At 39.3% G+C, this 23,702-nt stretch overlaps 1 protein-coding gene across 1 annotated transcript in view; it reads right to left on the bottom strand.

The window, feature by feature from the left end:
* The window catches only part of TSPAN8 (tetraspanin 8), a 71,789-nt gene extending 48,749 nt beyond the window's left edge, over positions 1-23,040 (bottom strand). Inside the window, exon 1 of the mRNA XM_070454195.1 lies at positions 22,939-23,040. The gene's annotated coding sequence lies outside the window, so the exon portion shown is untranslated. The remainder of the gene's footprint in view (positions 1-22,938) is intronic.
* Between the last annotated feature and the right edge of the window lie 662 nt (positions 23,041-23,702).

A 23,702-nucleotide genomic window follows, 5' to 3' on the forward strand; every position in this document is an offset into this window, starting at 1 on the left:
ACTGTGAACAACTTGGTGGTAGCAATGTCACCAAGATGGAGAAAACCCCTGACCCCACCAGTTTCCCCTATTAACAGCATCTTGCTTTAGTGTGGTACATTTATTACAATTGATGTGTTAACTATTAACACATTGTTAATAAGTAAAGCCCATAGTTCACATTAAGGTTCACTCTTTGTGTTGTACATTCTATGGATATTAGCAAAAGTATGACATATACCCAAACCACTGTTCAAGTATCATGCACAATAGTTTCATGGCCCTAAAATCCCCTGTACTCCACTGACCCACCCTCTTTCTCTCCCCCACTCCAACTCCTGGCAACCACTGATTTTTTACTCTGTGTATAGTCTTGCCATTTTCAAAATGCTTCAGAGTTGGAACTATACTGTCTGAACCTGTGGCATAATAAGAAATATGTGCTTAACTTTTGTCCCAGTTCCTGGCAGACAACTTCCAAAACCCCTAGAACCTTCAGAAGAATAACAATGTCTTTTGTATGCTAATAAAATGACTGGTGACTGGGGGGCCCTAAATAACTTCAGGATGGTAGCTGGTTGCCTGAGAGACTAAGGCTTGATTGCAACTTTCAGCCCCGCCCCTGACCTCTGGGAGGGAAGAGAGGCTGGACACTGAATTGATCATCAATAGCTAAGTATTTAACCCATCATGTATATCTTATGAGACCTGCGTAAAAACCCCTAACTAATGATATTGAGAGACTCTAAATTAGTGAACACATTGAGGGGCCGGGTGGGTGACTAGAGCAGGCCTGGAAGCTCTGTGCACAGCAATCCCCTAGCACCTTCTACTGTATATCTCTCCCATTTGGTTGCTCCTGGGTTGTATCCTTTATGACAAACCAGCCATTTTAAGGAACGTGCCTTCCTAAGTTCTGTGAGTCACATAAGCAAATTATAGAACCTGAAGAAGGCATGTGGGGACCTCTGTGAGACTGTGTCCTTAACCCCCAGAGTTTGTGCTAACTTTGAGTAGTTGATGTCAGAACTGAACAGAGTTGTAGGATATCTCTGGTGTCAGGAAAGTTGGAGAATTGCTTGGTGTGGGGAAGAAAAAAGACCATTATTTTGTAACAGAAGTGTTGTGAATAAAAGCAATTCAGAGTACCCTTTTCAGAATGACCTCTTTCACTTAAGAATGTGCATGTACATTTCCTCCATGACTTTTCAAGGCTCAATAATTAATTTCCTTTTAACAGTAACTAATATTTCATTTTAGTTACCATTAAAAGGACAAAGCTAGTGGAGGTGATAGAATTCCAGTTGAGCTATTGCAAATCCTGAAAGATGAAGCTGAGAAAGTGCTGCACTCAATATGCCAGCAAGTTTGGAAATCTCAGCAGTGGCCACAAGACTGGAAAAAAATCAGTTTTCATTCCAATCCCAAAGAAAAGCAATGCCAAAGAATGCTCAAACTACCACACAATTGCACTCATCTCACATGCTAGTAAAGTAATGCTCAAAATTCTCCAAGCCAGACTTCAGCAATACGTGAACCATGAACTTCCAGATGTTCAAGCTGGTTTTAGAAAAGGCAGAGGAACCAGAGATCAAATTGTCAACATCTGCTGGATCATTGAAAAAGCAAGAGAGTTCCAGAAAAACATCTATTTCTGCTTTATTGACTATGCCAAAGACTTTGACTGTGTGGATCACAATAAACTGTGGAATATTCTGAAAGAGATGGGAATATCAGACCACCTGATCTGCCTCTTCAGAAACCTATATGCAGGTCAGGATGCAACAGTTAGAACTGGACAGGGAACAGCAGAGTGGTTCCAAATCGGGAAAGGGGTATGTCAAAGCTGTATATTGTCACCCTGCTTATTTAACTTATATGCAGAGTACATCATGAGAAACGCTGGTCTGGAAGAAGCACAAGCTGGAATCAAGTTTTCCAGGAGAAGTATCAATAACCTCAGATATGCAGATGACACCACCCTTATGGCAGAAAGTGAAGAGGAACTAAAAAGCCTCTTGAGGAAAGTGAAAGAGGAGAGTGAAAAAGCTGGCTTAAAATGCAACATTCAGAAAACTAAGATCATGGCATCTGGTCCCATCACTTCATGGGAAATAGACGGGGAAACAGTGGAGACAGTGTCAGACTTTATTTTGGGGGGCTCCAAAATCACTGCAGATGGTGATTGCAGCCATGAAATTAAAAGACACTTACTCCTTGGAAGGAAAGTTATGACCAACCTAGATAGCATATTAAAAAGCAGAGACATTACTTTGCCAACAAAGTTCCGTCTAGTCAAGGCTATGGTTTTTCCAGTGGTCATGTATGGATGTGAGAGTTGGACTGTGAAGAAAGCTGAGTGCCAAAGAATTGATGCTTTTGAACTGTGGTGTTGGAGAAGACTCTTGAGAGTCCCTTGGACTGCAAAGAGATCCAACCAGTCCATCCTAAAGGAGATCAGTCCTGGGTGTTCATTGGAAGGACTGATGCTGAAGCTGAAACTCCAATACTTTGGCCACCTGATGCAAAGAGTTGACTCATTGGAAAAGACCCTGAAGCTGGGAGGGGTTGGAGGCAGGAGGAGAAGGGGACGACAGAGGATGAGATGGCTGGATGGCATCACCGACTTGATGGACATGAGTTTGAGTAAACTCCAAGAGTTGGTGATGGACAGGGAAGCCTGGCGTGCTGCGATTCATGGGGTCGCAAAGAGTTGGACATGACTGAGCAACTGAACTGAACTGACTGAATATTCCATTGTGTAGATATGCCAGCTTATTTATTCATTCTCCTATCAAAGGATGTTTTGATTGTGTCCAAATTTTGGCAACATGAATAGAGCTGCTATCAACATTTATGTACAAGTGTTCATATGGACAGGAGTTTTCAACTCAATTAGTTAAATACAAGGAGCATGATTGTTGGATCATATGGTAAGAGTATGTTTAGTTTTGAAAGAAACTGCCAACTATCCTCCATAGTAGATCTACCATTTTACATTCTCAGCAGCAATGAATGAGAATTGCTGATTCTACACATCCTTGCCAGCACTTGGTGGTGTTATTCTGGATTTTGGCCATTCTAATGAGTGTGTTGTGGTATCTCACTGTGTTTTAATGTCCAGTTCTTTAATAACATATGAGTCCTTTTTCATACCTCTATTTACCATCTGTAGATCTGTTGTGAGGTGTTTTTCAGATCTTTTGCTCAGTTTCTCTTTGGGTTGTTTGTTTTCTTGTTGCTAAGGTTTTAGAGACAGTCATTTGTCAGATAATGTGTTTTGCAAATACTTTCTCCCATTCCATGGCTTGTGTTTTCATTCCCTTAATCCCATTTGCCTTTTTTAATGAAACAAGCATCATTGCATGGGAAACCGAGACTCAAAAATATTATTCTTAATTCTTTCTTCCAGTTTACTGACACATTTTGTTAATTCCATCTCTGAAAACTTCTAGCCTCAAGTCCACTGCCAAAACCATATCATACATTATTAAATTACTACATTAACTCGCTCCTGGGATCTTAACATTTCAGTCTGTGAAGGTTCTGGTGTTTTACCCTACTTTCAAACTAACAAACTAGCCTATTGCAATTGAATGGTTGCTGTCAGAAGACATGAGACTCCTGAATCAGAGACAAATGTCTTTATAACTCATGGCACAGCACCCTCTATGAGCCTCTTTTTCATTGGTTCTTTTGGATCCCCAAGTCCCAAAGGAGAAATGCCCAGCAGTCTAGGTGGATGTTGAGGATAGTTAGTTTATATCACACTGAGAGCCTCAGGTTACGATATCCCAATTTCTTAAAATCTTCCTCTTTAAAATCTCTCCGCCACAGGGGAAATACAGTATCTATTTTCCAAGGACATTCTTGAAAACCTATCCAAAATAAAAGTTTTCAGTGTCTGCTCAGAAGATATGCAGCACTGTGAGAGACCCGTGGAGAATTTTCCCACAATGTAATCTTCATCTCTCTACTTTATGGTGAGCAGTCAGAACAAGTAATCAATTAAAAATTCCTTACATTTAACAAAAATAGCTTTGATAGTTCTGTTTCCTAAATAAAATATAAATTCCTCATATTCAAGGCCCTTCAACACCTTGAAGAGCATTAAAAACCCTTCAACACCAGTCTCCCAATCTCCCCTTCTAACCTTAATTCCTAAGACTTCCCAATGTGTGCCATCCATGCCAATCAATAAGGACTTTTTCTGACTTTACCAGCTCTATATATCCTTTTATTCCTTCCATTCTTCCTGCCTCAAACATTCTCCCCATATCAATAATCATTGATAGAGTCAGGTCTGTTCAACTTTTAACTCAAATGATACCTCTCACATGACATGTTTTTAAAATGGATCTTTTCCTGTGAGGATGTGGAGTAAAGGGAACCCTCTTGCACTGTTGGTGGGAATGTAAACTGATACAGTCACTGTAGAGAGCAGTATGGAGATTTCTTTAAAAACTAGGAATAAAACTACCATATGGCCCAGCAATCCCACTACTGGGCATATACTTTCAGAAAACCATAATTCAAAAAGGCATGGTACCCCAAAGTTCTCTGCAGCCCCATATACAATAGCCAGGACATGGAAGCAACCTGTCATCTGTCAATGGACAGATGAATGGACAAAGAAGTTGTGGTACATATTAATATATACAATGGACTATTGCTCAGCCATAAAAAGGAATGAATTTGAGTCAGTTGAACTGAGGTGGATGAACCTAGAGCCTATTATACAGAGTGAAGTCTGAAAGCAGAAAACAAATATCATGTATTAACACATATATATGGAATCTGGCTTCCCTTGTGGCTTAGATCATAAAGAATCTGCCTGTAATGCAGGAGATGTGGATTCAACCCCTGGGTCAGGAAGATCCCCTGGAGAAAGGAATGGCAACCCACTCCAGTATTATTGCCTGGAAAATTCCATGGACAGAGGATCCTGGTGGGCTAAAGAGCTGGACATGACTGAGTGACTAACACTTTGTGGACTCTAGAAAAATGGCACTGAAGAATCTATTTGAAGGGCAAGAATAGAGACACAAATGTAGAGAACAGACTTGTGGACCCAGCAGGAGAGAGAGAGGGTAGGATAAATTGAAATAGATGCATTGATATATATATACACTACCAAGTGTAAACTAGATAGCTAGTGGGAAGTTGCCTTAAAAATAGGGAGTTCAGTCCATTTCTCTGTGACAACCTAGAAGGGTGTGATGGGATAGGTGGGAGAGGCCTAAGAGGGAGCTGATAACCATATACTTATGGCTGATTCACATTATTATACAGCAGAAATCAACACAACATTGTAAAGCAATTCTTTTCCTTCTCATCCCTTACAGCATTTTCCCCCATAACTCAATTTAAGTATTCTCTCTTAGAGTTAGTAGTCCATTTGCATTTTCTTTCTACTAGCATGCAAGCAGCTAGGGTTTATATTCTTCAACTTCATGTCTCTCATACAATGATCCATATCTACTGAATATTAAATGCTAATCAATAAATAGATATTGTGATTTTTGCTTTTCCCTAAGTAATGGGCTTCTGCTGTGGCTCAGATGGTAAAGAATATGGCTGCAATGCCAAAGATCCAAGGTTCAGTTCCTGGGTCAGGAAGATCCCCTGGAGAAGGGAATGGCAACCCTCTCCATTATTCTTGCCTGGAGAATTCCATGGACAGAGGAGCCTGGCAGGCTACAGTCCCTGGGGTCTCAAAAGAGTCAGACACAACTTAGCAAGTCAACAACAACAATGAAGGAAAAGGACAAGTTGTCGAGAATGTCAATGATAGTAAGAATCTACTTTGAAGGTATTTCTTGGGAGGTAGTGTTTCAGTTGATGTGAAGAAATAAGGAGTTAGTCATACAAAGAGTTGACAGGGGGATTATTCAGGAAAAGGAAAGTTGTTTTACTTCTTTCACAAGATAGCTACATATAAAGTGCTCAGCACAAGACTGCTTTTTGTAAATTCTCAGCAAGTGATCATATTTGTAATTCCTAAGACTATTGATCTTATTCTCTTGGTAGCCAGTCCATAAAGACCTGCAGAACACTGACTAATCTTCTAAACCCTAACAGACACTCAAAAAATAAGCACTGGCAGTTACATCTTTAAACAAGAGGGAAATACATAGAAAATTTTACAAAACAAAATCTCATGAGAAATTCAGCTTCCTTTCTCTCTTTTTTCCTTCATTAATCATTTTCTAGATTTCTATATTATGAAAAACCTCACTAATGAATACAATGATAATTAAGGAATTCACATTTGTCCTGTAAAGCAAATGAATAATGTAATCAAAATATAAGGAGGTAGAATGTTTAATTAAGGAAACCTTTTGTTTCTGAGTATTTTGCAACCACATACATTTGCATACAATCAATGTGTTGATTACAAATGATAAACTTTTTCCTTAAAGCAAGTACATTAAGATCTTACTCTTTAACTCTTGACCTTCTTAAACTTATCTTTCTTGTCAAAGTTTGCCATAAGTAAGGTATATCACTGAGACAGATTCTTTTCTTTGATTAGTCCAAATTATTATTTGTGTGGCCAGTCCTAAATTGACCTGCTTTCCTTTCATAGACTTTTGTAATCCATATTTTGTCATTTTCCAGAAGTTAGTGGATCTAATTAAGGTATACTCTTTTATGGTTAAATGATTTTTTAAATTGTTATAATTTGATGAAGATTGAAAGGGTGTTCAAGATGTAATTTTCCTTCCTTTATTATTCTGCCAAATCTTCCTTTCTATAATCCTCAAGACTATTTCCACATCTCTAATTCCATATGCCCAGAGCCCCATAAGGGCCCCATATAGTACTCTACATACCTTAAAAAAAATTGTCTTTGTTCCCAGCCTCATGGCAGGAGATGAATTGCTAAGTTTTAGCACCAAGATCCTGAAGTCAGGCCTCTCCTTGGACAAAAGGTTTTAAACTTGACCTGAATGACTAATGTGTTCTATTAATCTTAAGTGATAATATTGATGTCCCATATGAAGGACAGCTTCAGATCATCTCTAGAGTGTGTCTTATTCAGACCATCATGTAAACTATTTTAAAATATCCAAGATCATCATTAGATAAGACAATCATCCAAGACAACTTTTGGTTACTGTTAGAGCATTTTTTAAAAAATAATGATGTCATGACATTCATGTAGCTATCAAATAAGCATGCATTTAGATTTCAATTAATCACTAATGAAGGAGTTGGTAAGAGGTTACAAGCAGCTTAAAAAAGACTCCAAAGACCATATGTAGGTCAAGAGCATTGAAATGAATGTGCAAATGGAGGCAAAGTTAGCTACTTTCACAGTGAAGGACAGGAAGGTAAGAAAAAAACAGTTTCGGAGGAAAGATGAGTTTAGTTATGAAAATTTTAAAGTTGAGGCTAAAACAAAGATCAGAAAGTTGGATACCAAAGACTAAAACTCAAGAGAAAAGTCAGCAGTGATAGAGATTTATGAATCTCTCATTGTAAGGAGATAATCAAAACCATAAGAAAAAATAAAATGACCCCAGACAGGTAAAAAGTCAAAAGAGAAAAAACAGAGGTAAGAATGTTGGGATACTTTAACATTAAAAGTATGGACTAGGAAAGAGGACCCTATGAAAGGATGAGGGATGAGGAGAAGTAGGGGATTCAAGAGTGAGAGAGTTGCAAATCCTAGGGAAAGGGATGGTTTCAAAGACAATGCCTGCGTGCATGCTAAGTCACTTCAGTCATGTCCAGCTTTTTGCGACCCTATGGACTATAACCCACCAGACTCCTCTGTCCAGGGATTCTCCAAGCAAGAATACTAGAGTGGGTTGCCATGCCCTCCTCCAGGGGATCTTCTTGACCCAGGGATCGAACCCATGTCTCTTAGTTCTCCCGCATTGGCAAGTGGGTTCTTTACCACTAGCACCACCTGGGAAGCCCTTCGAGGATGATAAAATGGCTCATTTCAAATGCCACTTGTAAGACAAATCCTGTGGAGGTCTGAGTCATCAGTTTCCTTACCAGGGAGGTTTTGGTAGTGAAAAGTGTGGTTAGAGAAGTTACTTGAAAGGCAAATAGGGGACTTCCCTGGTTGTCCAGTGGTTAAGACTCTGTGCTTCCACTGCAGGGGCATGGGTTTTGACCCCTGGTCAAGGAATTACGATCCCACATGCTACATGCCACGAGGCTCAGACAAAATAAAAAATAAATAAAGAAAGATGAGTAGGAATACCTGGTTAAAGGTAGCAGATAGAAAATATTCATGTACTCTTGTTCTTTCTTGAATTCACCAAGATAACAATAAAGAAATTTTGAAACCCATTAACCTGTGGAGACAAACCCAACAAGCAAGGAGGGAACAAAAAATTTTGGAATCTGGAAAACTGATGGATGAGTGGCAAATGGCTACATGATATCAAGAAAGCTGAATCCTAAATCAACAGTGAAGACAGTTAAGAAGCCAATCATTTCTTTCCACAGACCCCCTATCCAAGTATTCTGGAAGTAGTGGCACCAGATTCTAATGCTGCTGAAGTTTGTCTCTTCCCAGGTGGTACTAGTGGTAAAGAACACCTGCCAATGCAGGAGACACAAGAGACATAGGTTCAACTCCTGGGTCAGGTCCAGAAGATCCCCTGGAAAAGGAAATGGCAACCCACTCCAGTATTCCTGCCTGGAAAACTCCATGAACAGAGAAGCCTGGCGGACTACAGTCTATGGAATTGCAGAGTCGGACACAACTGAAGCAACTAGCATGCACATGAGGTTCAAAAGAGAAGAATCATTTGAGGATTTGTACAGAAAAGACTCCAAGGTGGCTACTCTCTCCAGTAGACAGACTTCACCTCTTACAGAAGATTAGAAGTTTATAGTCTGTAGAGGGTGAAAAAGTTCTTGCACTAGAAGATGCCAACTCAGTCATTGGAAGTGTACCCATACTGAATTCCAGGTGAGTGGGAATTGGGACTTAAAGGAGGACTTTTGAATACCAAATATTGAAATCTTCAGCCCTCTTTGACAAGTCTGTCCCCATAAAACTGGCAGCTAGAATTACAACTTCCATGCAGGAGATTAGAAACAGCTTTCCCAGAGACTCCAGCCAGCACAAGGGAAAAGTCCTAAAGTATGGATATCAGGAATTCCTGAGGAAACAGGCAGCCACATCTCCACCATTAAGCTTATTGTCCATGATGCAGAATGCACACCACCCTTTCAGATACTTTCATCAGCTTTTAAGTTCTTCAACTTAAACATAAACATATAGTGGAGGATCCCCAAACAACTAAGGAAAGCCACTAACATGAAAGGCAGAAAACAAAACAAGCAGCAAATAAATCAGCTGTGCAGGGAGGTGAAAACCTGAAAACACTAATGTTCACATGTCAGAGAAGCAAGACGTGTTACCCTGGAACATGAACAGAAATGCTGCAGATAATCAAAAAATGAGAAAGAACTCTTGGAAAAATAGAAAAATGTTTGCAAAAATGAACAAAGGGAAATCTTAGAAAAGGAAAAACTAAGAAAAATGAGGAAATCTCCTAATAAGTAGATCAAAAGGTAACAATAAAATAAATTGGACAGTCAACAAGAGAAGTTCAACATCCAAATAATAGAAGTTTCAGAAAGATTGAATAAAGAAAATGGAGGAAAGAAAATCATCAAATAACAAATTCAAGAACACGTCCTACATTGAAAGCATCCACAGAGTGTCCCCCCAAAATACAACAGATAAAATATTCCATGTCAAGGCATATCCTGAGAAATTTTAGGACACTGTTCACAAATATATTCCTAAAAAGTAGCTGTAGAGAAAAATAAAATGAAAATATAAGCAGGGAAGATGAAGAGGGCATAGAGGAGGACGCTGAGCTCATTTCCCCTGAAAATACATAAAGAATACGACCATATGAGGAGAATTCTCACTGAAAACAATCTAGAGACTGGCAGAAACTCTTCTACAACCAAGGCTGGAAGGAAAGATCCAAATAGAGTATGTTGGGAAGCATGGAGAAGTGACCTAGTCAGGACCCACACACTTAACAGGGGATACGGAAGAGGAGAGAAGTATTAGGGTATCAGATATCCTTCCTTGTGTGTGAGAAGTTTGAGTCACTTTTTCAGTTCAGTTCAGTTGCTCAGTCATGTCTGACCTTGTGACCCCATAGACTGCAGCATGCCAGGCCTCCCTGTCCATCACCAACTCCCAGACTTTACTCAAACTCATGTCCACTGAGTCGGTGATGCCATCCAACCATCTCATCCTCGGTTGACCCCTTCTCCCACCTTCAAATCTTTCCCAGCATCAGGGTCTTTTCCAGAGTCAGTTCTTTGCAGCAGGTGGCCAAAGTATTGGAGTTTCAGCTTTAGTATTAGTCCTTCCAATGAATATTCAGAATTGATTTCCTTTAGGATGGACTGGTTGGGTCTCCTTGCTGTCCAAGGGACTCTCAAGAGTCTTCTCCAACACCTCAGTTCAAAACCATCAATTCTTTGACACTCAACTCTCTTTATAGTCCAACTCACATCCATACATGACTATTGGAAAAGTCATAGCCTTGACTAGGCGGACCTTTGCTGGCAAAGTCATGTCTCTGCTTTTTAATATGCTGTCTAGGTTGGTCATAACTTTGCTTCCAAGGAGTAAGAGTCTTTTAATTTCATGACTACAATTACCATTTGCAGTGATTTTGCAGTGTGTCACTGTTCCCATTGTTTCCCCATCTATTTGCCATGAAGTGATGGGACTGGATGCCATGATCTTAGTTTTCTGAATGTTGAGTTTTCAGCCAGTTTTTGCACACTCCTTTCACATTCATCAAAAGGCTCTTCAGTTCTTTTTTGCTCTCTGCCATAAGGGTGGTGTCATCTGCATATCTGAGGCTATCGATATTTCTCCCAGAAATCTTGATTCCAGTTGGTGCTTCATCCAGCCCAGCACTTCTCATGATGTACTCTGGAGAGAAGTTAAATAAGCAGGGTGACAATATACAGTCTTGACGAATTCCTTTGCTGATTTAGAACCAGCCTGTTGCTCCATGTCCAGTTCTAACTGTTTCTTCTTGACCTACATACAGATTTCTCAGGAGGCAGGTCAGGTGGTCTGGTATTCCCCTCTCTTTAAGAATTTTCCACATTTTGTTCTGATCCACACAGTCAAAGGCTTTTTCATAGTCAATAAAGCAGAAGTAGATGTTTTTCTGGAACTCTGTTGCTTTTTCTGTGATCTAGCAGATGTTGTAAATTTGATCTCTGGAGCCTCTGTCTTTTCTAAATTTAGCTTGAACATCTGGAAGCTTCCAGTTCACATACTGTTGAAGTCTGGCTTGGAGAATTTTGAGCATTACTTTGCTAGAATGTGAGATGAGTGAAGTTTTGTGGTAGTTAGAGCAGTCTTTTGCATTGCCTTTATTTGGGATTGGAATGAAAACTGACCTTTTCCAGTCCTGTGGACACTGCTGAGTGTTTCAATTTTGCTGGCATGTTGAGTGTAGCACTTTAACAACATCATCTTTCAAGATTTGAAATAGCTCAGCTGGAATTCCATCACCTCCACTAGCTTTGTTCCTGGTAATGCTTCCTAAGGCCCACCTGACTTCGGGCTCCAGGATGTCTGGCTCTAGATGAGTGATCACACCATCACGGTTATCTGGGTCATAAAGATCTTTTTTGTATGGTTCTTTGGTGTATTCTTGCCACCTCTTCTTATTATCTTCTGCTTCTGTTAGGTCCATAGCATTTCTGTCCTTTATCGAGCCCATCTTTGCATGAAATGTTCCCTTGGTATCTCTAATTTTCTTGAATAGATCTCTAGCCTTTCCCATTTTATTGCTTTCCTCTATTTCTTTACACTGATCACCAAGGAAGGCTTTTTATTCTCTCCTTGCTATTCTTTGGAACTCTGCATTCAAATGGGTATATCTTTCCTTTTCTTCTTTGCCTTTCACTTATCTTCTTTTCTCAGCTATTTGTAAGGCCTCCTCAGACAACCATTTTTCCTTTTTGCATTTCTTTTTCTTGGCAATGGTCTTGATCCCTGCCTCCCCTGTAAAATTTCATGTACCTCAGTGCATAGTTCTTCAGGCACTCTGTCTAACAGATCTAATCCCTTGAATCTATTTCTCACTTCCCCTGTATAATCATAAGGGATTTGATTTAGGTCATACCTGAATGGTCTAGTGCTTTTCCCTACTTTCTTCAATTTAAGTCTGGATTTGGCATTAAGGAGCTCATGATCTGAGCCACAGTCAGCTTCCGGTCTTGTTTTTGCTAACTGTATAGAGCTTCCCTATCTTTGCCTGCAAGGAATATAATCAATCTGATTTCAATATTGACCATCTGGTGATGTCCACATGCAGAGTCTTCTCTCATGTTGTTGGAAGAGGGTGTTTGCTATGACCAGTGAGTTCTCTTAGCAAAGCTCTAGTAGCCTTTGCCCTGCTTCATTCTGTACTCCAAGGCCAAATTTGCCTATTACTCCAGGTATTTCTTGACTTCCTACTTTTGCATTCCAGTTCCCTATAATGAAAAGAACATCTTTTTTGGGTGTTAGTTCTAGAAGGTCTTGTAGGTCTTCATAGAACCATTCAACTTCAGCTTCTTCAGCATTACTGGTCTGGGCATAGACTTGGATTACCATGATATTGAATGGTTGCCCCAGAAATGAACAGAGATCATCCTGTCATTTTTGAGATTGCATCCAAGTACTGCATTTCAGACTCTTTTGTTGACCATGATGGCTACTCCATTTCTTCTAAGGGATTCCTGCTCACAGTAGTAGATTTAATGGTCATCTGAGTTAAATTCACCCATTCCAGTCCATATTAGTTTGCTGATTCCTAAAATATTGATGTTCACTCTTGCCATCTCCTGTTTGACCACTTCCAATTTGCCTTGATTCATGGACCTAACATTCCAGGTTCCTATGCAATATTGCTCTTTACAGCATCAGACTTTACTTCCATCACCAGTCACATCCACAACTGGGTGTTGTTTTTTCTTTGGCTCCATCTCTTCATTCTTTTTGGAGTCATTTCTCCACTGATCTCCAATAGCATATTAGGCACCTACCAACCTGGGGAGTTCATCTTTCAGTGTCCTATCATTTTGCCTTTTCATACTGTTCATGGGTTTCTCAAGGCAAGAATACTGAAGTGGTTTGCCCTTCCCTTCTCCAGTGGACCACGTTTTGCCAGACCTCTCCACCATGACCCATCCAGTTGAGTGGCTCTACACGGCATGGCTCACAGTTTCATTGAGTTAGACAAGGCTGTGGTCCATGTGATCAGATTGGTTAGTTTTCTGTGATTGTGGTTTTCAGTCTCTCTGCCCTCTGATGGAGAAGGATAAGAGGCTTAAGGAAGTTTCCTGATGGGAGAGACTGAGGGGAAACTGGGTCTTCCTCTGATGGGTGGGGCGATGCTCAGTAAATCTTTAATCCAATTTTCTGTTGATGGGTGGGGCTGTGCTCTCCCTATTTTTTACCTGAGGCCAAACTATGGTGGAGGTAATGAAGGTAAATAGCGATCTCTTGCAAAAGGTCCCATGCAGACACTGCTACACTCAGTACCCCCAAGCCTGCAGCAGGAGACTGCTGACCCATGCCTCCACCAGAGACTCCTGGACACTCATGGTAAAGTCTGGGTCAGTCTCTTGTGGGGTCACTGCTCCTTTCTCCTGGGCCCTGGTGCACATAAGATTCTATTTGTGCCTTCCAAGAGTCTGTTTCCCCAGTCCTCTGTAAGTTCTGGCAGCTCTATGGTGGGGTTAATGGTGACCTCCTCCAAGAGGGTCTATGCCATACCCAGGTCTGCTGCACCCAGAGCCCCTGCCCCTGTGGCAGTCCACTGCTGACCCATACCTCCTCAGGAGACACCCCAAAACAGTTCTGTCTCAGTCTGTGTGGAGGTCTCTGGGTCCTGGTGCACACAAGGTTTATTTGAGCCCTCTGAGCATCTCTGGCAGGTATAGGGTTTGATTCTAAATGTGATTTTGCCCCTCCTACCATCTTGTTGGGGCTTCTCCTTTGCCCTTGGATATGAGGTATCTTCTCAAAGTCACTCAGCACCATGAAGCCACTTATTAGGTACCCAATTTAAAAATGGGCAAAAGACCTGAATAGGCATTTTTTGGAAGAAGGCATACAGATGGCCTATAATTACATGAAAATATGTACAACATTGCTAATCATCAGGGAAATGCAAATCAAAACAATGAGATATCAGCTTTCACCTATCAAGATGGCTATTTTCAAAAAGACCATAAATAACAAATGTTAGCAAAAAGGTAGGGAAAAGGGAACCCTGGTACCCATGATGGGAATTTAAACTGGTGTAGTCCCTGTTAAAACAGTATGGAAGCACCTCAAAAAACTAAAATAGAACTATGATATGATCCAGCAACTCCACACTTGAGTGTATCTGAAAAAAAAAAAAAAACCCACTAATTCAAAAAGGTTATTTGCAACTCGATGTTCAAAGAAGCATTATTAACAACATCCAATATATGGAGGCAACCTAAATGTCCAATCAACAGAAGAGTGGATAAGGAAAATGTGAGGTATACACACATATACATATATGCATTATATACACATAAAATGTATATAATGGACTATTATTCAGCTGTAAAAAAAAAAGAAGAAAAAAAAGAGAGAGAGAGAGAATGACATATTGCCATTTACAACAACACAGATGGACCTGGAGCATATTATACTCTGTAAAAATAACACAGACAAATTCTGTATGTTTTGACATGTATGTGGAACCTAAAAAAATTGTTTTAAATAAATACAGTATAACAAAACAGATGCACAGTTACAGAGAAGGGAGAAGGAAGCAGGGAGGGTCATATAGGAATAGGGGATTAAGAGGTACAAACCACTGTGTATAAAATGAATGAGATACAAGGATGCACTATACAGCACAGGGTGGATAGCCAATATTTAATAATAACTTTAGATGGAGTATAATCTATAAAAATAATGAACATAAATGCAAAAATCCTTAACAAAATTCTAGCAAACAGAATCCAACATCATATTAAAAAGATCATATATCATGACCAAGTGGGCTTTATCCCAGGAATGCAAGGATTCTTTAATATCTGCAAATCAATCAATGTAATACACCACATTAACAAATTGAAAGATAAAAATCATATGATTATCTCAATAGATGCAGAAAAAGCCTTTGACAAAATTCAACATCCATTTATAATAATAATAAAAAAAAGAAAAACCCTCCAGAAAGCAGGACTAGAAGGAACATACCTCAACATAATAAAAGCTATATATGACAAACCCACAGCAAACATTATCCTCAATGGTGAAAAATTGAAAGCGTTTCCCCTAAAGTCAGGATCAAGACAAGGGTGCCCACTCTCACATAGTTTTGGAAGTGTTCGCCACATCAATCAGAGCAGAAAAAGAAATAAAAGGAATTCAGATAGGAAAAGAAGAAGAAAAACTCTCACTGTTTGCAGATGACATGATCCTCTACATAGAAAACCCTAAAGACTCTGCCAGAAAATTACTAGAGCTAATCAATGAATACAGTAAAGTTACAGGATATAAAATCAACACACAGAAATCCCTTGCATTCCTATACACTAACAATGAGAAAACAGAAAAAGAAATTAAGGAAACAATACCATTCACCATTGCAACAAGAAGAATAAAATACTCAGGGGTATATCTACATAAAGAAACAAAAGACCTATAAATAGAAAACTATAAAACACTGATGAAAGAAATCAAAGAGAACACAAATAGATGGAGAAATATGCCGTGTTATGACCCACCTCCCAGAATATTGGAAATAAAAGCAAAAATAAACAAATGAGACCTAATTAAACTTAAAAGCTTTTGCACAACAAAGGAAACTATAAGCAAGGTGAAAAGACAGCCTTCAGAATGGGAGAAAATAATAGCAAATGAAGAAAGAGACAAAGGATTAATCTCAAAAATATACAAGCAACTCCTGCAGCTCAATTCCAGAAAAATAAATGACCCAATCAAAAAATGGGCCAAAGATCTAAACAGACATTTCTCCAAAGAAGACATACAGATGGCTAGCAAACACATGAAAATATGCTCACCATCACTCATTATCAGAGAAATGCAAATCAAAACCACAATGAGGTACCATTACACACCAGTCAGGATGGCTGCTATCCAAAAGTCTACAAGCAATAAATGCTGGAGAGGGTGTGGAGAAAAGGGAACCCTCTTACACTGTTGGTGGGAATGCAAACTAGTATAGCCACTATGGAGAACAGTGTGGAGATTCCTTAAAAAACTGGAACTAGAACTGCCATATGACCCAGCAATCCCACTCCTGGGCACACACCAAGGAAACCAGATCTGAAAGAGACACATGCACCCCAATGTTCATCACAGCACTGTTTATAATAGCCAGGACATGGAAGCAACCTAGATGCCCATCAGCAGACAAATGGATAAGAAATCTGTGGTACATAAACACAATGGAATATTACTCAGCCATTAAAAAGAATACATTTGAATCAGTTCTAATGAGATGGATGAAACTAGAGCCCATTATACGGAGTGAAGTAAGCCAGAAAGATAAACACCAATACAGTATACTAACGCATATATATAGAATTTTAAAAGGTGGTAATGATAACCCTATATGCAGGACAGAAAAAGAGACACAGATGTATAGAACAGACTTTTGGACTCTGGGAGAAGGCGAGGGTGGGATGATCTGAGAGAATAGCATTGAAACATGTATATTATCAAGTGTGAAAGAGATCGCCAGTCCAGGTGGATGCATGAGACAAGTGCTCAGGGCTAGTGCACTGGGAAGATCCAGAGGGATGGGGTGGGGTGGGTGGTGGGAGGGGGGATCAGGATGGGGAACACATGTAAATCCATGGCTGATTCATGTCAATGTTTGACAAAAACCACCACAATATTGTAAAGTAATTAGCCTCCAACTAATAAAAATAAATGGAAAAAAATTTTTAATCTATAAAAATATTAAAACACCAAGTCATACACTTGAAACTAATATTGTAAATCAACTATTGTTTAATAAAAGTAAATAAATAAACAAAATTAAGTCACAAAAAATCAAGGATTAGAATATCTTTGGATTTCTTAGCAACACAAAAACAATGGCAGAATGGTTTCAAAATTCTAATAGAAAGTGACTTCTGATTCAGCATTCTACATAGAGACATACTACCAACCAAGTGTAATGAAAGACTACAGAGATTTTTAGACATGCAGGAAACCAAAATATTTACACACATCCCCTATGTACCCTTTCTCCGGAAGTTACTATTCTACCAAGAAGAGGGTATAGAAACAGGAAATCCACCTCAAGGGTTAGGCAGAGGAAATCGTGAGTGATGAGCTAAGATGACAAAAGGACAGGCATGTCACAACCAGTCAAAACTGGAGCAGGTCAGAAGTTGCAGTAAAGAAGTCTGCAAAAGGTGAAACTGATAAAATACCTGGTGTGTCTTGAGGGATTAAATCAGTTCATAGAAAAACTAAGCAAATGAAGACAAGAGAAATTAACTCCATGGAATATTTAAAAGAGTGTGCAGGAAAGGACATCTAATCATGTGAGTCCCCTGTGAATGACATTTAAAAGTCATAGCCATGTGACACCAAAATTGGTCTTTAACTATATAGGAAAGGGAATTCTTGGAAGTACGTGTGTGAAGAACAGAGTTAGCAATAGAAGAAACCTCATTTTTCATAGAAGTGGTCAATAGATAGAGCCTACAATGTAAAAATCAAGGAGTAGTATGCTACATAAAGATATTAAGAGTAAAAAACAAAAGAAATAAAAGTGTACTGCCTATGGTCTGTCAGAGAGGCAAAGTCTGGGGTTTTGTTATAAGCTTTGGAAAACTATCTGACCCCTTAAGCTGAAATTTTAATCAAATTTTACATTTTGGTAAAAATGTAAATTCAATTTTTTTAAAAAGTGAGTTGAGGACATTGAGATAATTACACATGAGTTTTGGATGAATTCAGTGGGGGAAGAAAAAGTAAGAGGGGTAGGTAGGTAAAGAAAGACATGAGAAGTTTTTTTAAAATATGGAGGAAGTGAGACTTCCCTGGCTGTCTGGTGGTTAAAACTTTGTCTTCCAATGCAAGGGGTGTGGGTTAAATCTCTAATCAGGGAACTATGATCCCACATGCTTCAGGGAAAAAAAAAAAAAAAAAACCTAAAACATAAGACAGAAGCAATATTGTAACAAACTCAATAAAGACTTTAAAATGGTCCACATTAAAAAAAAAAAAAAACTTTTATTTAAAAAAAAATAAGGAAATTCTTGAGCATTTACATGAGTCACAATGTCAGAGTCAGAAAATGGAAAGAAGTCACAAGTATAAACGAGAGAGGAAACTGTAAGGGAACAGGGTCCTCCCCTTGATGGAGTAGGGAGAAATGACTTGGAAAGCACAACTTTGCACAGAAGAGGGGACACCTCTTCTGAAATTTGAGGAGGGGTGGGAAAGTGTGTGTGGATAGACAAAAATGAAGTGATCTTGGGAGGGAAAAGCAGGAAGAATTCAACTTTCAATGAACTATGAGATTTGAATTTTCACTAGACATTTGAGATACTCTTTCTAGTATCCAAAATCAGTCTCCACTTACTTTTGTTTTTATGTTGTGTAGTCAATGGATTTGGTGATCCCTGACCTTTTTAAGTCACTCATGCATCAGTGCATGTGGGATTGCATTCATGCATATACACACACAGGGCTTCCCTGGTGGCTCAGAGGTTAAAGCGTCTGCCTGCAATGCGGGAGACCTAGGTTCGATCCCTGGGCTGGGAAGAGCCCCTGGAGAAGGAAATGGCAACCCACTCCAGTATTCTTGCCTGGAGAATCCCATGGACGGAGGAGCCTGGTGGGCTACATTAGTCCATGGGGTCGCAAAGAGTCGGACACGACTGAGCAACTTCACTTCATACACACACATACCTCTTTTACTTACTGATAGGCACCTGCTTCCCAAGAAACTATGCTCATACCATAGCAAAGAAGGTTTTGGAATTTTCTTGTAATTGAAAGAAATCTATTCCTGTTTGCTTCTCTTAAGGATACAGCAGCAGTGGTACCTCGTGGCAGCTACCAGCTTAACTCTACATTTAATTTAGGTATGGCAATTCAACAACAGGTTCATCAAGTTACATTCCCCCTTGCATCTCTAGAGACATGTTAATAGATCATGCCAACAACGGTGTCAGTGTCCTGTAAGATCACATCTTCCAAATGATAAATCATAACGTGGGAGCAATAAGTAATCAATTGTCTCCATCCTATTTGATGGTGTTAAATTTTCAATTTCAGCTTTCTCACATTTATGTGCCTTGTAAAATCCCTGGTTGCACTTCAAACACAAATAACTATCATTAATGGAGAATTTATAATGAGTCAAACACTGTTTATCTATTCATGTCAGCATTTTACATTCATTAACTTATGTTATTCTCCTAACAGCCACCCTAGAGCAGAAGTAGAATATGTACTGGCCTCACTTTAAGAAATGAGATGTGCCTGAGCCAGGATTCAAACCTGGGCATGTCCCCCTCCAGAGTCCTAAAACAGTCCTAATGCCTCTCTTGCTCCCAGCATGCCGGGGCAGCAGCGGGAAGTTCAGGCTCAAACCTGGGCAGTGGTCCACTGGAGATGGCCATTTCTCCTTTTTGCTTCACAGCGTATTTGATACAAGCCTTTAATAGAGCTGACATCTGCTACAAAGCTTATATAAATCCTCCCTCCTATTATAAACATTCTTCCTGAATTCTTTAGGGCTTGGAGATGACTCATGTGTATTTGTGTGTGTGTGTGTATACATGTATGCCCATATGCCAGAAACTCTATGTTACTTTTTCAAATTTAGCAATAACATTATGAATTATAGAAGTTGGTGCAAAAGTAACTGCAGTTTTTGCACTGTAGAAATGTGCTGTTTGATACTGAAATACATTCTTAAATAAATGTGGTTATGTTATACATCACTTTAATGTGCATTTCTGGCTTATGTTTTTTGTTTGTTTTGGTTTTTGCTAATGACTTGTTGCTTTTTTATATTTATTTAAGACTATGAAAATGATGTTAGACAAAAAGCAAATCTGAGCAGTCTTCTTACTTGAGTTCAAAATGGATTGTAAAGCACTAGAGACAACTCACAACATCAACAATACCTTTGGCCCAGAAACCACTAACAAACATACAGCACAGTAGTGGTTCTAGAAGTTTTGCAAGGGAGACAAGAACCTTGAAGGTGAGGAGCACAGTGGCTAGTCATCGGAATTTGACAACAATGAATTGAGAGCCATCATTGAAGCTGATCCTCTTACATACTACACGAGAAGTTGCTGAAGAGCCAACATCGGCCACTCTATGGTCGTTCGGCATTTGAAGCAAATTGGAAAGGTGAAAAGCTCAATAAGTGGGTGCCCTGTGAGCTGGCATCCAGTTGTCATCTGGAAGTGTCATCTTCTCTTATTCTACCCCAAAACAAGGAACCGTTTCTCAATCGGATTGTGATGTGCAACAAAAAGTGGATTTTATATGACAACCAGTAACAACCAGCTCAGTGGTTGGATGGAGAAGAAGCTCCAAATCACTTCTCAAAGCCAAACTTGCACCCAAAAAAGGTCACAGTCACTGTTTGGTGGTCTGCAGCCCATCTGATCCAGTACAACTTTCTGAATCCTGGTGAAAGCATTACATCTGAGAAACATGCTCAGCAAATCAAGATACGCCAAAAACTGCAGTGCCTGCAGCCAGCATTGGTCAACAGAATGGGCCCAATTCTTCTCGACGGCAATGCCCACACAGTCAGTGCTTCAAAGGTTGAACAAACTGGGCTACAAAGTTTTGCCTCATCTGCCATATTCACCTGATCTCTCACCAACTGATTACCACTTCTTCAAGCATCTCAACAACTTTTTGCAAGGAAAATGCTTCCACAACCACCAGGATGCACAAAGTGCTTTCTAAGAGTTCATCAAATCCTGAAGCATGATTTTTACCCTACAGGAATAAACAAACTTATTTCTCATTTGGCAAAAGTATGTTGACTGAAATGGTTTCTATTTTGATTAATAAAGATGTGTTTGAGCCTAGTTATAATTATTTAAATTTTATAATGATTTAAATTTCAGGGTCCAAAACCACAATTACTTTTGTACTAACAACTCAATTTGTGATTATCCGTGGTGCTATGTTTTATGGAGGAATAACTGGGGTTCAAAATGGCCAAGTGATGTCTTGCTTAAAGCAACTTAGAACTGCTGAGCCTAAGAGTTTGGGAGAAAATGCAACATAGAACCACCACCTTTTGAGCCCAGCTCTGAATACAAAAGCTGGGAATACAACAAAATGTAGAGCTGTATTCCTCTTATCTGTTGCTATTATGCAAATGGCCCAAAGGTGATGAAGAGATGTAAATATTTCTCATTAATTTTGTTAAAGACCCTTGATGGCATTGATTTAAGAAATTACATATGTATACTATTAAATGGAGACACACAAAGTGAATCATTAATGCAGGAAATGATAGGTTATACTCAGCTCATTATTGTTTTATGATAGAGGAACAGAATGAGAATGCTCATTGAACATAAATATAAGATCATACAAAAATTACTCCTTCATAAGTCTCATGTTGCACAGCACAAGGCTCAACAGTCCCTTGGATGCTGCAAACAACTGTGCTTGGTCCTTTTAAAAGACAAAAGATTTCCCTGAACAACTTCATTTCTTTCCTGATAAAGCAAGAGTTTCTCTGCTTGGCAATATTCAAAGGACAGCCTGTTCTCACCAAGAACCAGGAAACAATGCTCTGTTTTCTATGGAAAACTGGCCTCACAAAATTATCCTGACCTTAAGATTTTTTGAAGTAGAATCAATGTGAAAGCTGTCCTTGGGCACCTCCTTTCCCAAAACAAAAGTTTCATGGGAAATTTCCACTACCTGAACTGTTTAATCATGATTTCTACTTTCCTCATATCTTTTTCTTATCTGTTGAAAGAGCCCTTATGTATTTCAGTTGGAGCAGACAGAGGACTAGTATACATGAAGTCACTGTAATAACTCACACCCTCAGGAGTTGGAAAAGTAGAATTCACTTCTTTTAAAAAATCACATAAAACTATATTTTCCTCCTATAACTATCTGGCTGTTTACTCCAAATCTAAATATACTAAGGACAGCAAAAAATAGAGTATGTTTGTGCATGCTATATGCACCATCTTCAGAAAGCTCTGCCTACTTTAACAGACATTTTTTTTCCACAAGATTCCAGAAGCTATACAAGCCTATCTTGTTAGAAAATAAAAAATAAATTTGCACACTGATGCCAGCTAAACCATCAACTTTAAAATACAAAATAGTTCCACTCTCAATTATGCAAAACATCCCAAATATGAGGCTGTCACACTCAAGGGAAACCCTCAAACTTAAAAATCTCATCACTTGTGTGACTTTCAGAGATTTGTACTCTTCTCTCATTTCAAACTACATCATATGTTACAGTTTTATCAAAGCAGTTTGTTTCATTTAAAATATCTTCAAGTAGCTTAGCGAGAGCAGCTGCAATGCAGGTCCCTCCTCTCACAGGAATGCTACTGAGTGTTCCTTTCTGTTCTGTCTTCAGACTAGACTTGATTAACCAGATTTCTGGTAAGTCTGCCCAGGCATCTGTCTCCATGTTCAGAGCTAATTGTTGTTTGTCCCAGGTGAGTATAAGAGTGGATAAACAACATTAGTGTACTTTTTATAGGGAGAACAAACAAGTTTTAATAGTTAGAAAGGAAGGGAGGAAAGACAGGAGGGAAAGAAGAAGAGAAGGGAAGAGAGAGGGAGAGGGAAGGAGGGAGGAGGGAGAATTTTTTCTAAGAGATTGCCCTGGTTGCTTTTTATGGCATAACTAATCAGCATACTTAGCTGTATTATCATTAGCATTAATCAGTTACCCTGGGACAGGAGTCAGTGTAGAGACAGGAAGCTTCCATTTGCTCTGCGGGCTTCAGTATATGAAATATAGTGATGCTATCTGACATACATTATCTATTGTGACATCATTTGGCCAATGAGCCCACACTCTTCAAGTTGGAACCTGGAAAGTGCCACCTTGAGCCCTCCTCCTGAGCAACCCCGCCCTGTTCCAACCCACCCCACCCCGCCCAGTTCCACCATTATTTGAATAACCTTACTCCACTATGGTTGTTTCAAATTGGTTACAGTTCAACAAACTATTTTCTGCAAAAAACCAAGACATATGGACAAAAGTAAAAGAACAAACTAAAACATTTTAGCTGTTAAGATGAACATGCCTCTCTGGTAGCTCAGTGTATAAAGAATCTGCCTGCTATGCAGGAGACCCAGATTCCATCCCTGGGTCAGTAAGATGCCCTAGAGAAGGAAATGGCAAACCTTTCTGGTATCCTTGCCTGGAGAATTCCTTCTGTCCTTGGGGTCACAAAGGGTTGGGCATGACTGTGCTATTCACACTTTTACTCTAATAAACTAATCAGATGTTTGCTCATACATTACACATAGAATCACCATCAATAAAGCAGAACTGCCAAGACTGAATCCTGAAAATTAAAGGAAATGTTGACACTAAATTTACACACATTTTGAGTGTGTAGCATTAATCTTTTAATTCTTTTTAGTTTCACACATCTGGTCCTCTTTGTTTTCCTGTGAATTTCTGTATATAAAATAATACAGGTTA

Source organism: Odocoileus virginianus, chromosome 24 (genome assembly GCF_023699985.2).
Source record: "Odocoileus virginianus isolate 20LAN1187 ecotype Illinois chromosome 24, Ovbor_1.2, whole genome shotgun sequence".
NCBI classification, from domain to species: domain Eukaryota; kingdom Metazoa; phylum Chordata; class Mammalia; order Artiodactyla; family Cervidae; genus Odocoileus; species Odocoileus virginianus.